Source organism: Engystomops pustulosus, chromosome 9 (genome assembly GCF_040894005.1).
Source record: "Engystomops pustulosus chromosome 9, aEngPut4.maternal, whole genome shotgun sequence".
Classification (NCBI taxonomy): domain Eukaryota; kingdom Metazoa; phylum Chordata; class Amphibia; order Anura; family Leptodactylidae; genus Engystomops; species Engystomops pustulosus.
In genome coordinates, this window is record NC_092419.1 from 69765513 (window position 1) to 69779220 (window position 13708).

At 45.8% G+C, this 13708-nt stretch overlaps 33 pseudogenes; all 33 read left to right on the top strand.

The window, feature by feature from the left end:
• The first annotated feature begins 4502 nt into the window (after positions 1-4502).
• LOC140084923 (5S ribosomal RNA) lies at positions 4503-4621 on the top strand (annotated as a pseudogene).
• Positions 4622-4691: 70 nt separating this feature from the next.
• Positions 4692-4810, top strand: LOC140102261 (5S ribosomal RNA; annotated as a pseudogene).
• Positions 4811-4880: 70 nt separating this feature from the next.
• On the top strand, positions 4881-4999 carry LOC140102262 (5S ribosomal RNA; annotated as a pseudogene).
• Positions 5000-5069: 70 nt separating this feature from the next.
• LOC140084562 (5S ribosomal RNA) lies at positions 5070-5188 on the top strand (annotated as a pseudogene).
• A 259-nt stretch (positions 5189-5447) lies between these two features.
• Positions 5448-5566, top strand: LOC140084564 (5S ribosomal RNA; annotated as a pseudogene).
• Positions 5567-5636: 70 nt separating this feature from the next.
• Positions 5637-5755, top strand: LOC140088029 (5S ribosomal RNA; annotated as a pseudogene).
• A 70-nt stretch (positions 5756-5825) lies between these two features.
• Positions 5826-5944, top strand: LOC140081446 (5S ribosomal RNA; annotated as a pseudogene).
• A 259-nt stretch (positions 5945-6203) lies between these two features.
• Positions 6204-6322, top strand: LOC140081447 (5S ribosomal RNA; annotated as a pseudogene).
• A 251-nt stretch (positions 6323-6573) lies between these two features.
• LOC140102263 (5S ribosomal RNA) lies at positions 6574-6692 on the top strand (annotated as a pseudogene).
• Positions 6693-6762: 70 nt separating this feature from the next.
• On the top strand, positions 6763-6881 carry LOC140091157 (5S ribosomal RNA; annotated as a pseudogene).
• A 70-nt stretch (positions 6882-6951) lies between these two features.
• On the top strand, positions 6952-7070 carry LOC140081623 (5S ribosomal RNA; annotated as a pseudogene).
• Positions 7071-7140: 70 nt separating this feature from the next.
• Positions 7141-7259, top strand: LOC140091496 (5S ribosomal RNA; annotated as a pseudogene).
• A 259-nt stretch (positions 7260-7518) lies between these two features.
• Positions 7519-7637, top strand: LOC140085833 (5S ribosomal RNA; annotated as a pseudogene).
• A 70-nt stretch (positions 7638-7707) lies between these two features.
• On the top strand, positions 7708-7826 carry LOC140102264 (5S ribosomal RNA; annotated as a pseudogene).
• Positions 7827-8085: 259 nt separating this feature from the next.
• On the top strand, positions 8086-8204 carry LOC140102266 (5S ribosomal RNA; annotated as a pseudogene).
• Positions 8205-8274: 70 nt separating this feature from the next.
• LOC140089894 (5S ribosomal RNA) lies at positions 8275-8393 on the top strand (annotated as a pseudogene).
• A 259-nt stretch (positions 8394-8652) lies between these two features.
• Positions 8653-8771, top strand: LOC140096682 (5S ribosomal RNA; annotated as a pseudogene).
• A 70-nt stretch (positions 8772-8841) lies between these two features.
• Positions 8842-8960, top strand: LOC140102268 (5S ribosomal RNA; annotated as a pseudogene).
• A 70-nt stretch (positions 8961-9030) lies between these two features.
• On the top strand, positions 9031-9149 carry LOC140086747 (5S ribosomal RNA; annotated as a pseudogene).
• A 70-nt stretch (positions 9150-9219) lies between these two features.
• LOC140090419 (5S ribosomal RNA) lies at positions 9220-9338 on the top strand (annotated as a pseudogene).
• Positions 9339-9408: 70 nt separating this feature from the next.
• On the top strand, positions 9409-9527 carry LOC140081448 (5S ribosomal RNA; annotated as a pseudogene).
• Positions 9528-9786: 259 nt separating this feature from the next.
• Positions 9787-9905, top strand: LOC140084649 (5S ribosomal RNA; annotated as a pseudogene).
• Positions 9906-10156: 251 nt separating this feature from the next.
• LOC140078343 (5S ribosomal RNA) lies at positions 10157-10275 on the top strand (annotated as a pseudogene).
• Positions 10276-10534: 259 nt separating this feature from the next.
• LOC140081449 (5S ribosomal RNA) lies at positions 10535-10653 on the top strand (annotated as a pseudogene).
• A 70-nt stretch (positions 10654-10723) lies between these two features.
• LOC140090541 (5S ribosomal RNA) lies at positions 10724-10842 on the top strand (annotated as a pseudogene).
• Positions 10843-11101: 259 nt separating this feature from the next.
• On the top strand, positions 11102-11220 carry LOC140084650 (5S ribosomal RNA; annotated as a pseudogene).
• Positions 11221-11471: 251 nt separating this feature from the next.
• On the top strand, positions 11472-11590 carry LOC140078344 (5S ribosomal RNA; annotated as a pseudogene).
• A 70-nt stretch (positions 11591-11660) lies between these two features.
• LOC140084652 (5S ribosomal RNA) lies at positions 11661-11779 on the top strand (annotated as a pseudogene).
• A 251-nt stretch (positions 11780-12030) lies between these two features.
• On the top strand, positions 12031-12149 carry LOC140078345 (5S ribosomal RNA; annotated as a pseudogene).
• A 621-nt stretch (positions 12150-12770) lies between these two features.
• Positions 12771-12889, top strand: LOC140102269 (5S ribosomal RNA; annotated as a pseudogene).
• A 70-nt stretch (positions 12890-12959) lies between these two features.
• Positions 12960-13078, top strand: LOC140102270 (5S ribosomal RNA; annotated as a pseudogene).
• A 70-nt stretch (positions 13079-13148) lies between these two features.
• Positions 13149-13267, top strand: LOC140084565 (5S ribosomal RNA; annotated as a pseudogene).
• A 258-nt stretch (positions 13268-13525) lies between these two features.
• On the top strand, positions 13526-13644 carry LOC140094330 (5S ribosomal RNA; annotated as a pseudogene).
• Positions 13645-13708: the final 64 nt, after the last annotated feature.

The following is a 13708-nucleotide window of genomic DNA, read 5'->3' on the forward strand; positions in this document are numbered from 1 at the left end:
CTGAATGTGCCTGCTCTCGTCAGATCGCAGCAGCAATGCAGCTTAAGGCTTGGCAAGTACCAGCATGGGAGACTGGCTGGGAATCCCAAGTTCCGTTGACCTTTTTGAACCTGAAAAATGTGTTAGTTTCTCTATGAGATAGTAAAAGAAGGTTCAAATTGAACAGCTGCTGTCAACGGCCATTCTAAGCTGAATGTGCCTGCTCTCGTCAGATCGCAGCAGCAATGCAGCTTAAGGCTTGGCAAGTACCAGCATGGGAGACTGGCTGGGAATCCCAAGTTCCGTTGACCTTTTTGAACCTGAAAATTGTGTTAGTTTCTCTGTCAAAGATGGTAAAAGAAGGTTCAAATTGAACAGCTGCTGTCAACGGCCATTCTAAGCTGAATGTGCCTGCTCTCGTCAGATCGCAGCAGCAATGCAGCTTAAGGCTTGGCAAGTACCAGCATGGGAGACTGGCTGGGAATCCCAAGTTCCGTTGACCTTTTTGAACCTGAAAATTGTGTTAGTTTCTCTATGAGATAGTAAAAGAAGGTTCAAATTGAACAGCTGCTGTCAACGGCCATTCTAAGCTGAATGTGCCTGCTCTCGTCAGATCGCAGCAGCAATGCAGCTTAAGGCTTGGCAAGTACCAGCATGGGAGACTGGCTGGGAATCCCAAGTTCCGTTGACCTTTTTGAACCTGAAAATTGTGTTAGTTTCTCTATGAGATAGTAAAAGAAGGTTCAAACTGAACAGCTGCTGTCAACGGCCATTCTAAGCTGAATGTGCCTGCTCTCGTCAGATCGCAGCATCAATGCAGCTTAAGGCTTGGCAAGTACCAGCATGGGAGACTGGCTGGGAATCCCAAGTTCCGTTGACCTTTTTGAACCTGAAAATTGTGTTAGTTTCTCTATGAGATAGTAAAAGAAGGTTCAAATTGAACAGCTGCTGTCAACAGCATTCTAAGCTGAATGTGCCTGCTCTCGTCAGATCGCAGCAGCAATGCAGCTTAAGGCTTGGCAAGTACCAGCATGGGAGACTGGCTGGGAATCCCAAGTTCTGTTGACCTTTTTGAACCTGAAAATTGTGTTAGTTTCTCTATGAGATAGTAAAAGAAGGTTCAAATTGAACAGCTGCTGTCACCGGCCATTCTAAGCTGAATGTGCGTGCTCTTGTCGGATCACAGCAGCGATGCGGCTTAAGGCTTGGCAAGTACCAGCATGGGAGACTGGCTGCGAATTCCAAGTTCCGTTGACCTTTTTGAACCTGAAAATTGTGTTAGTTTCTCTATGAGATAGTAAAAGAAGCTTCAAACTGAACAGCTGCTGTCAACGGCCATTCTAAGCTGAATGTGCCTGCTCTCGTCAGATCGCAGCATCAATGCAGCTTAAGGCTTGGCAAGTACCAGCATGGGAGACTGGCTGGGAATCCCAAGTTCTGTTGACCTTTTTGAACCTGAAAATTGTTAGTTTCTCTGTCAAAGATGGTAAAAGAAGGTTCAAATTGAACAGCTGCTGTCAACGGCCATTCTAAGCTCAATGTGCCTGCTCTCGTCAGATCGCAGCAGCAATGCAGCTTAAGGCTTGGCAAGTACCAGCATGGGAGACTGGCTGGGAATCCCAAGTACTGTTGACCTTTTTGAACCTGAAAATTGTGTTAGTTTTTCTATGAGATAGTAAAAGAAGGTTCAAATTGAACAGCTGCTGTCAACGGCCATTCTAAGCTGAATGTGCCTGCTCTCGTCAGATCGCAGCAGCAATGCAGCTTAAGGCTTGGCAAGTACCAGCATGGGATACTGGCTGGGAATCCCAAGTTCTGTTGACCTTTTTGAACCTGAAAATTGTGTTAGTTTCTCTATGAGATAGTAAAAGAAGGTTCAAATTGAACAGCTGCTGTCAACGGCCATTCTAAGCTGAATGTGCCTGCTCTCGTCAGATCGCAGCAGCAATGCAGCTTAAGGCTTGGCAAGTACCAGCATGGGAGACTGGCTGGGAATCCCAAGTTCTGTTGACCTTTTTGAACCTGAAAATTGTGTTAGTTTCTCTATGAGATAGTAAAAGAAGGTTCAAATTGAACAGCTGCTGTCAACGGCCATTCTAAGCTGAATGTGCCTGCTCTCGTCAGATCGCAGCAGCAATGCAGCTTAAGGCTTGGCAAGTACCAGCATGGGAGACTGGCTGGGAATCCCAAGTTCCGTTGACCTTTTTGAACCTGAAAATTGTGTTAGTTTCTCTATGAGATAGTAAAAGAAGGTTCAAACTGAACAGCTGCTGTCAACGGCCATTCTAAGCTGAATGTGCCTGCTCTCGTCAGATCGCAGCATCAATGCAGCTTAAGGCTTGGCAAGTACCAGCATGGGAGACTGGCTGGGAATCCCAAGTTCCGTTGACCTTTTTGAACCTGAAAATTGTGTTAGTTTCTCTATGAGATAGTAAAAGAAGGTTCAAATTGAACAGCTGCTGTCAACAGCATTCTAAGCTGAATGTGCCTGCTCTCGTCAGATCGCAGCAGCAATGCAGCTTAAGGCTTGGCAAGTACCAGCATGGGAGACTGGCTGGGAATCCCAAGTTCTGTTGACCTTTTTGAACCTGAAAATTGTGTTAGTTTCTCTATGAGATAGTAAAAGAAGGTTCAAATTGAACAGCTGCTGTCAACGGCCATTCTAAGCTGAATGTGCGTGCTCTTGTCGGATCACAGCAGCGATGCGGCTTAAGGCTTGGCAAGTACCAGCATGGGAGACTGGCTGCGAATTCCAAGTTCCGTTGACCTTTTTGAACCTGAAAATTGTGTTAGTTTCTCTATGAGATAGTAAAAGAAGGTTCAAACTGAACAGCTGCTGTCAACGGCCATTCTAAGCTGAATGTGCCTGCTCTCGTCAGATCGCAGCATCAATGCAGCTTAAGGCTTGGCAAGTACCAGCATGGGAGACTGGCTGGGAATCCCAAGTTCTGTTGACCTTTTTGAACCTGAAAATTGTTAGTTTCTCTGTCAAAGATGGTAAAAGAAGGTTCAAATTGAACAGCTGCTGTCAACGGCCATTCTAAGCTGAATGTGCCTGCTCTCGTCAGATCGCAGCAGCAATGCAGCTTAAGGCTTGGCAAGTACCAGCATGGGAGACTGGCTGGGAATCCCAAGTTCCGTTGACCTTTTTGAACCTGAAAATTGTGTTAGTTTCTCTATGAGATAGTAAAAGAAAGTAGAAATTAGGCAGCTGCTGTCAACGGCCATTCTAAGCTGAATGTGCCTGCTCTCGTCAGATCACAGCAGCAATGCAGCTTAAGGCTTGGCAAGTACCAGCATGGGAGACTGGCTGGGAATCCCAAGTTCTGTTGACCTTTTTGAACCTGAAAATTGTGTTAGTTTTTCTATGAGATAGTAAAAGAAGGTTCAAATTGAACAGCTGCTGTCAACGGCCATTCTAAGCTGAATGTGCCTGCTCTCGTCAGATCGCAGCAGCAATGCAGCTTAAGGCTTGGCAAGTACCAGCATGGGAGACTGGCTGGGAATCCCAAGTTCTGTTGACCTTTTTGAACCTGAAAATTGTGTTAGTTTCTCTATGAGATAGTAAAAGAAGGTTCAAATAGAACAGCTGCTGTCAACGGCCATTCTAAGCTGAATGTGCCTGCTCTCGTCAGATCGCAGCAGCAATGCAGCTTAAGGCTTGGCAAGTACCAGCATGGGAGACTGGCTGCGAATCCCAAGTTCCGTTGACCTTTTTGAACCTGAAAATTGTTAGTTTCTCTGTCAAAGATGGTAAAAGAAGGTTCAAATTGAACAGCTGCTGTCAACGGCCATTCTAAGCTGAATGTGCCTGCTCTCGTCAGATCGCAGCAGCAATGCAGCTTAAGGCTTGGCAAGTACCAGCATGGGAGACTGGCTGGGAATCCCAAGTTCTGTTGACCTTTTTGAACCTGAAAATTGTGTTAGTTTCTCTATGAGATAGTAAAAGAAGGTTCAAATTGAACAGCTGCTGTCAACGGCCATTCTAAGCTGAATGTGCCTGCTCTCGTCAGATCGCAGCAGCTTAAGGCTTGGCAAGTACCAGCATGGGAGACTGGCTGGGAATCCCAAGTTCTGTTGACCTTTTTGAACCTGAAAATTGTGTTAGTTTCTCTATGAGATAGTAAAAGAAGGTTCAAATTGAACAGCTGCTGTCAACGGCCATTCTAAGCTGAATGTGCCTGCTCTCGTCAGATCGCAGCAGCTTAAGGCTTGGCAAGTACCAGCATGGGAGACTGGCTGGGAATCCCAAGTTCCGTTGACCTTTTTGAACCTGAAAATTGTGTTAGTTTCTCTATGAGATAGTAAAAGAAGGTTCAAACTGAACAGCTGCTGTCAACGGCCATTCTAAGCTGAATGTGCCTGCTCTCGTCAGATCGCAGCAGCAATGCAGCTTAAGGCTTGGCAAGTACCAGCATGGGAGACTGGCTGGGAATCCCAAGTTCCGTTGACCTTTTTGAACCTGAAAATTGTGTTAGTTTCTCTATGAGATAGTAAAAGAAGGTTCAAATTGAACAGCTGCTGTCAACGGCCATTCTAAGCTGAATCTGCCTGCTCTCGTCAGATCGCAGCAGCAATGCAGCTTAAGGCTTGGCAAGTACCAGCATGGGAGACTGGCTGGGAATCCCAAGTTCCGTTGACCTTTTTGAACCTGAAAATTGTTAGTTTCTCTGTCAAAGATGGTAAAAGAAGGTTCAAATTGAACAGCTGCTGTCAACGGCCATTCTAAGCTGAATGTGCCTGCTCTCGTCAGATCGCAGCAGCAATGCAGCTTAAGGCTTGGCAAGTACCAGCATGGGAGACTGGCTGGGAATCCCAAGTTCCGTTGACCTTTTTGAACCTGAAAATTGTGTTAGTTTCTCTATGAGATAGTAAAAGAAGGTTCAAATTGAACAGCTGCTGTCAACGGCCATTCTAAGCTGAATGTGCCTGCTCTCGTCAGATCGCAGCAGCAATGCAGCTTAAGGCTTGGCAAGTACCAGCATGGGAGACTGGCTGGGAATCCCAAGTTCCGTTGACCTTTTTGAACCTGAAAATTGTGTTAGTTTCTCTATGAGATAGTAAAAGAAGGTTCAAACTGAACAGCTGCTGTCAACGGCCATTCTAAGCTGAATGTGCCTGCTCTCGTCAGATCGCAGCATCAATGCAGCTTAAGGCTTGGCAAGTACCAGCATGGGAGACTGGCTGGGAATCCCAAGTTCCGTTGACCTTTTTGTACCTGAAAATTGTGTTAGTTTCTCTATGAGATAGTAAAAGAAGGTTCAAACTGAACAGCTGCTGTCAACGGCCATTCTAAGCTGAATGTGCGTGCTCTTGTCGGATCACAGCAGCGATGCGGCTTAAGGCTTGGCAAGTACCAGCATGGGAGACTGGCTGCGAATCCCAAATTCCGTTGACCTTTTTGAACCTGAAAATTGTGTTAGTTTCTCTATGAGATAGTAAAAGAAGGTTCAAACTGAACAGCTGCTGTCAACGGCCATTCTAAGCTGAATGTGCCTGCTCTCGTCAGATCGCAGCATCAATGCAGCTTAAGGCTTGGCAAGTACCAGCATGGGAGACTGGCTGGGAATCCCAAGTTCCGTTGACCTTTTTGAACCTGAAAATTGTGTTAGTTTCTCTATGAGATAGTAAAAGAAGGTTCAAATTGAACAGCTGCTGTCAACGGCCATTCTAAGCTGAATGTGCCTGCTCTCGTCAGATCACAGCAGCAATGCAGCTTAAGGCTTGGCAAGTACCAGCATGGGAGACTGGCTGGGAATCCCAAGTTCCGTTGACCTTTTTGAACCTGAAAATTGTGTTAGTTTCTCTATGAGATAGTAAAAGAAAGTAGAAATTAGGCAGCTGCTGTCAACGGCCATTCTAAGCTGAATGTGCCTGCTCTCGTCAGATCGCAGCAGCAATGCAGCTTAAGGCTTGGCAAGTACCAGCATGGGAGACTGGCTGGGAATCCCAAGTTCTGTTGACCTTTTTGAACCTGAAAATTGTGTTAGTTTCTCTATGAGATAGTAAAAGAAGGTTCAAATTGAACAGCTGCTGTCAACGGCCATTCTAAGCTGAATGTGCCTGCTCTCGTCAGATCGCAGCAGCAATGCAGCTTAAGGCTTGGCAAGTACCAGCATGGGAGAATGGCTGCGAATCCCAAGTTCCGTTGACCTTTTTGAACCTGAAAATTGTTAGTTTCTCTGTCAAAGATGGTAAAAGAAGGTTCAAATTGAACAGCTGCTGTCAACGGCCATTCTAAGCTGAATGTGCCTGCTCTCGTCAGATCGCAGCAGCAATGCAGCTTAAGGCTTGGCAAGTACCAGCATGGGAGACTGGCTGGGAATCCCAAGTTCTGTTGACCTTTTTGAACCTGAAAATTGTGTTAGTTTCTCTATGAGATAGTAAAAGAAGGTTCAAATTGAACAGCTGCTGTCAACGGCCATTCTAAGCTGAATGTGCCTGCTCTCGTCAGATCGCAGCAGCTTAAGGCTTGGCAAGTACCAGCATGGGAGACTGGCTGGGAATCCCAAGTTCCGTTGACCTTTTTGAACCTGAAAATTGTGTTAGTTTCTCTATGAGATAGTAAAAGAAGGTTCAAATTGAACAGCTGCTGTCAACGGCCATTCTAAGCTGAATGTGCCTGCTCTCGTCAGATCGCAGCAGCAATGCAGCTTAAGGCTTGGCAAGTACCAGCATGGGAGACTGGCTGGGAATCCCAAGTTCCGTTGACCTTTTTGAACCTGAAAATTGTGTTAGTTTTTCTATGAGATAGTAAAAGAAGGTTCAAATTGAACAGCTGCTGTCAACGGCCATTCTAAGCTGAATGTGCCTGCTCTCGTCAGATCGCAGCAACAATGAAGCTTAAGGCTTGGCAAGTACCAGCATGGGAGACTGGCTGGGAATCCCAAGTTCTGTTGACCTTTTTGAACCTGAAAATTGTTAGTTTCTCTGTCAAAGATGGTAAAAGAAGGTTCAAATTGAACAGCTGCTGTCAACGGCCATTCTAAGCTGAATGTGCCTGCTCTCGTCAGATCGCAGCAGCAATGCAGCTTAAGGCTTGGCAAGTACCATCATGGGAGACTGGCTGGGAATCCCAAGTTCCGTTGACCTTTTTGAACCTGAAAATTGTGTTAGTTTCTCTATGAGATAGTAAAAGAAGGTTCAAACTGAACAGCTGCTGTCAACGGCCATTCTAAGCTGAATGTGCCTGCTCTCGTCAGATCGCAGCAGCAATGCAGCTTAAGGCTTGGCAAGTAACAGCATGGGAGACTGGCTGGGAATCCCAAGTTCCGTTGACCTTTTTGAACCTGAAAATTGTGTTAGTTTCTCTATGAGATAGTAAAAGAAGGTTCAAATTGAACAGCTGCTGTCAACGGCCATTCTAAGCTGAATGTGCGTGCTCTTGTCGGATCACAGCAGCGATGCGGCTTAAGGCTTGGCAAGTACCAGCATGGGAGACTGGCTGCGAATTCCAAGTTCCGTTGACCTTTTTGAACCTGAAAATTGTGTTAGTTTCTCTATGAGATAGTAAAAGAAGGTTCAAACTGAACAGCTGCTGTCAACGGCCATTCTAAGCTGAATGTGCCTGCTCTCGTCAGATCGCAGCATCAATGCAGCTTAAGGCTTGGCAAGTACCAGCATGGGAGACTGGCTGGGAATCCCAAGTTCTGTTGACCTTTTTGAACCTGAAAATTGTTAGTTTCTCTGTCAAAGATGGTAAAAGAAGGTTCAAATTGAACAGCTGCTGTCAACGGCCATTCTAAGCTGAATGTGCCTGCTCTCGTCAGATCGCAGCAGCAATGCAGCTTAAGGCTTGGCAAGTACCAGCATGGGAGACTGGCTGGGAATCCCAAGTTCCGTTGACCTTTTTGAACCTGAAAATTGTGTTACTTTCTCTATGAGATAGTAAAAGAAGGTTCAAATTGAACAGCTGCTGTCAACGGCCATTCTAAGCTGAATGTGCGTGCTCTTGTCGGATCACAGCAGCGATGCGGCTTAAGGCTTGGCAAGTACCAGCATGGGAGACTGGCTGCGAATCCCAAGTTCCGTTGACCTTTTTGAACCTGAAAATTGTGTTAGTTTCTCTATGAGATAGTAAAAGAAGGTTCGAACTGAACAGCTGCTGTCAACGGCCATTCTAAGCTGAATGTGCCTGCTCTCGTCAGATCGCAGCAGCAATGCAGCTTAAGGCTTGGCAAGTACCAGCATGGGAGACTGGCTGGGAATCCCAAGTTCCGTTGACCTTTTTGAACCTGAAAATTGTGTTAGTTTCTCTATGAGATAGTAAAAGAAGGTTCAAATTGAACAGCTGCTGTCAACGGCCATTCTAAGCTGAATGTGCGTGCTCTCGTCAGATCGCAGCAGCAATGCAGCTTAAGGCTTGGCAAGTACCAGCATGGGAGACTGGCTGGGAATCCCAAGTTCTGTTGACCTTTTTGAACCTGAAAATTGTGTTAGTTTCTCTATGAGATAGTAAAAGAAGGTTCAAATTGAACAGCTGCTGTCAACGGCCATTCTAAGCTGAATGTGCGTGCTCTTGTCGGATCACAGCAGCGATGCGGCTTAAGGCTTGGCAAGTACCAGCATGGGAGACTGGCTGCGAATCCCAAGTTCCGTTGACCTTTTTGAACCTGAAAATTGTGTTAGTTTCTCTATGAGATAGTAAAAGAAGGTTCAAATTGAACAGCTGCTGTCAACGGCCATTCTAAGCTGAATGTGCCTGCTCTCGTCAGATCGCAGCAACAATTAAGCTTAAGGCTTGGCAAGTACCAGCATGGGAGACTGGCTGGGAATCCCAAGTTCTGTTGACCTTTTTGAACCTGAAAATTGTTAGTTTCTCTGTCAAAGATGGTAAAAGAAGGTTCAAATTGAACAGCTGCTGTCAACGGCCATTCTAAGCTGAATGTGCCTGCTCTCGTCAGATCGCAGCAGCAATGCAGCTTAAGGCTTGGCAAGTACCAGCATGGGAGACTGGCTGGGAATCCCAAGTTCCGTTGACCTTTTTGAACCTGAAAATTGTGTTAGTTTCTCTATGAGATAGTAAAAGAAGGTTCAAACTGAACAGCTGCTGTCAACGGCCATTCTAAGCTGAATGTGCCTGCTCTCGTCAGGTCGCAGCAGCAATGCAGCTTAAGGCTTGGCAAGTACCAGCATGGGAGACTGGCTGGGAATCCCAAGTTCTGTTGACCTTTTTGAACCTGAAAATTGTGTTAGTTTCTCTATGAGATAGTAAAAGAAAGTAGAAATAAGGCAGCTGCTGTCAACGGCCATTCTAAGCTGAATGTGCCTGCTCTCGTCAGATCGCAGCAGCAATGCAGCTTAAGGCTTGGCAAGTACCAGCATGGGAGACTGGCTGGGAATCCCAAGTTCTATTGACCTTTTTGAACCTGAAAATTGTGTTAGTTTTTCTATGAGATAGTAAAAGAAGGTTCAAATTGAACAGCTGCTGTCAACGGCCATTCTAAGCTGAATGTGCCTGCTCTCGTCAGATCGCAGCAGCAATGCAGCTTAAGGCTTGGCAAGTACCAGCATGGGAGACTGGCTGGGAATCCCAAGTTCTGTTGACCTTTTTGAACCTGAAAATTGTGTTAGTTTCTCTATGAGATAGTAAAAGAAGGTTCAAATAGAACAGCTGCTGCCAACGGCCATTCTAAGCTGAATGTGCCTGCTCTCGTCAGATCGCAGCAGCAATGCAGCTTAAGGCTTGGCAAGTACCAGCATGGGAGGATGGCTGCGAATCCCAAGTTCCTTTGACCTTTTTGAACCTGAAAATTGTTAGTTTCTCTGTCAAAGATGGTAAAAGAAGGTTCAAATTGAACAGCTGCTGTCAACGGCCATTCTAAGTTGAATGTGCCTGCTCTCGTCAGATCGCAGCAGCAATGCAGCTTAAGGCTTGGCAAGTACCAGCATGGGAGACTGGCTGGGAATCCCAAGTTCTGTTGACCTTTTTGAACCTGAAAATTGTGTTAGTTTCTCTATGAGATAGTAAAAGAAGGTTCAAATTGAACAGCTGCTGTCAACGGCCATTCTAAGCTGAATGTGCCTGCTCTCGTCAGATTGCAGCAGCTTAAGGCTTGGCAAGTACCAGCATGGGAGACTGGCTGGGAATCCCAAGTTCCGTTGACCTTTTTGAACCTGAAAAATGTGTTAGTTTCTCTATGAGATAGTAAAAGAAGGTTCAAATTGAACAGCTGCTGTCAACGGCCATTCTAAGCTGAATGTTCCTGCTCTCGTCAGATCGCAGCAGCAATGCAGCTTAAGGCTTGGCAAGTACCAGCATGGGAGACTGGCTGGGAATCCCAAGTTCCGTTGACCTTTTTGAACCTGAAAATTGTTAGTTTCTCTGTCAAAGATGGTAAAAGAAGGTTCAAATTGAACAGCTGCTGTCAACGGCCTTTCTAAGCTGAATGTGCCTGCTCTCGTCAGATCGCAGCAGCAATGCAGCTTAAGGCTTGGCAAGTACCAGCATGGGAGACTGGCTGGGAATCCCAAGTTCCGTTGACGTTTTTGAACCTGAAAATTGTGTTAGTTTCTCTATGAGATAGTAAAAGAAAGTAGAAATAAGGCAGCTGCTGTCAACGGCCATTCTAAGCTGAATGTGCCTGCTCTCGTCAGATCGCAGCAGCAATGCAGCTTAAGGCTTGGCAAGTACCAGCATGGGAGACTGGCTGGGAATCCCAAGTTCTGTTGACCTTTTTGAACCTGAAAATTGTGTTAGTTTTTCTATGAGATAGTAAAAGAAGGTTCAAATTGAACAGCTGCTGTCAACGGCCATTCTAAGCTGAATGTGCCAGCTCTCGTCAGATCGCAGCAGCAATGCAGCTTAAGGCTTGGCAAGTACCAGCATGGGAGACTGGCTGGGAATCCCAAGTTCTGTTGACCTTTTTGAACCTGAAAATTGTGTTAGTTTCTCTATGAGATAGTAAAAGAAGGTTCAAATAGTACAGCTGCTGTCAACGGCCATTCTAAGCTGAATGTGCCTGCTCTCGTCAGATCGCAGCAGCAATGCAGCTTAAGGCTTGGCAAGTACCAGCATGGGAGGCTGGCTGCGAATCCCAAGTTCCTTTGACCTTTTTGAACCTGAAAATTGTTAGTTTCTCTGTCAAAGATGGTAAAAGAAGGTTCAAATTGAACAGCTGCTGTCAACGGCCATTCTAAGTTGAATGTGCCTGCTCTCGTCAGATCGCAGCAGCAATGCAGCTTAAGGCTTGGCAAGTACCAGCATGGGAGACTGGCTGGGAATCCCAAGTTCTGTTGACCTTTTTGAACCTGAAAATTGTGTTAGTTTCTCTATGAGATAGTAAAAGAAGGTTCAAATTGAACAGCTGCTGTCAACGGCCATTCTAAGCTGAATGTGCCTGCTCTCGTCAGATCGCAGCAGCTTAAGGCTTGGCAAGTACCAGCATGGGAGACTGGCTGGGAATCCCAAGTTCCGTTGACCTTTTTGAACCTGAAAATTGTGTTAGTTTCTCTATGAGATAGTAAAAGAAGGTTCAAATTGAACAGCTGCTGTCAACGGCCATTCTAAGCTGAATGTTCCTGCTCTCGTCAGATCGCAGCAGCAATGCAGCTTAAGGCTTGGCAAGTACCAGCATGGGAGACTGGCTGGGAATCCCAAGTTCCGTTGACCTTTTTGAACCTGAAAATTGTTAGTTTCTCTGTCAAAGATGGTAAAAGAAGGTTCAAATTGAACAGCTGCTGTCAACGGCCATTCTAAGTTGAATGTGCCTGCTCTCGTCAGATCGCAGCAGCAATGCAGCTTAAGGCTTGGCAAGTACCAGCATGGGAGACTGGCTGGGAATCCCAAGTTCTGTTGACCTTTTTGAACCTGAAAATTGTGTTAGTTTCTCTATGAGATAGTAAAAGAAGGTTCAAATTGAACAGCTGCTGTCAACGGCCATTCTAAGCTGAATGTGCCTGCTCTCGTCAGATCGCAGCAGCTTAAGGCTTGGCAAGTACCAGCATGGGAGACTGGCTGGGAATCCCAAGTTCCGTTGACCTTTTTGAACCTGAAAATTGTGTTAGTTTCTCTATGAGATAGTAAAAGAAGGTTCAAATTGAACAGCTGCTGTCAACGGCCATTCTAAGCTGAATGTTCCTGCTCTCGTCAGATCGCAGCAGCAATGCAGCTTAAGGCTTGGCAAGTACCAGCATGGGAGACTGGCTGGGAATCCCAAGTTCCGTTGACCTTTTTGAACCTGAAAATTGTTAGTTTCTCTGTCAAAGATGGTAAAAGAAGGTTCAAATTGAACAGCTGCTGTCAACGGCCTTTCTAAGCTGAATGTGCCTGCTCTCGTCAGATCGCAGCAGCAATGCAGCTTAAGGCTTGGCAAGTACCAGCATGGGAGACTGGCTGGGAATCCCAAGTTCCGTTGACGTTTTTGAACCTGAAAATTGTGTTAGTTTCTCTATGAGATAGTAAAAGAAGGTTCAAATTGAACAGCTGCTGTCAACGGCCATTCTAAGCTGAATGTGCCTGCTCTCGTCAGATCGCAGCAGCTTAAGGCTTGGCAAGTACCAGCATGGGAGACTGGCTGGGAATCCCAAGTTCCGTTGACCTTTTTGAACCTGAAAATTGTGTTAGTTTCTCTATGAGATAGTAAAAGAAGGTTCAAATTGAACAGCTGCTGTCAACGGCCATTCTAAGCTGAATGTGCCTGCTCTCGTCAGATCGCAGCAGCTTAAGGCTTGGCAAGTACCAGCATGGGAGACTGGCTGGGAATCCCAAGTTCCGTTGACCTTTTTGAACCTGAAAATTGTTAGTTTCTCTGTCAAAGATGGTAAAAGAAGGTTCAAATTGAACAGCTGCTGTCAACGGCCATTCTAAGCTGAATGTGCCTGCTCTCGTCAGATCGCAGCAGCAATGCAGCTTAAGGCTTGGCAAGTACCAGCATGGGAGACTGGCTGGGAATCCCAAGTTCCGTTGACCTTTTTGAACCTGAAAATTGTGTTAGTTTCTCTATGAGATAGTAAAAGAAGGTTCAAATTGAACAGCTGCTGTCAACGGCCATTCTAAGCTGAATGTGCCTGCTCTCGTCAGATCGCAGCAGCAATGCAGCTTAAGGCTTGGCAAGTACCAGCATGGGAGACTGGCTGGGAATCCCAAGTTCCGTTGACCTTTTTGAACCTGAAAATTGTGTTAGTTTCTCTATGAGATAGTAAAAGAAGGTTCAAACTGAACAGCTGCTGTCAACGGCCATTCTAAGCTGAATGTGCCTGCTCTCGTCAGATCGCAGCATCAATGCAGCTTAAGGCTTGGCAAGTACCAGCATGGGAGACTGGCTGGGAATCCCAAGTTCCGTTGACCTTTTTGAACCTGAAAATTGTGTTAGTTTCTCTATGAGATAGTAAAAGAAGGTTCAAATTGAACAGCTGCTGTCAACAGCATTCTAAGCTGAATGTGCCTGCTCTCGTCAGATCGCAGCAGCAATGCAGCTTAAGGCTTGGCAAGTACCAGCATGGGAGACTGGCTGGGAATCCCAAGGTCTGTTGACCTTTTTGAACCTGAAAATTGTGTTAGTTTCTCTATGAGATAGTAAAAGAAGGTTCAAATTGAACAGCTGCGGTCAACGGCCATTCTAAGCTGAATGTGCCTGCTCTCGTCAGATCGCAGCATCAATGCAGCTTAAGGCTTGGCAAGTACCAGCATGGGAGACTGGCTGCGAATCCCAAGTTCCGTTGACCTTTTTGAACCTGAAAATTGTTAGTTTCTCTGTCAAAGATGGTAAAAGAAGGTTCAAATTGAACA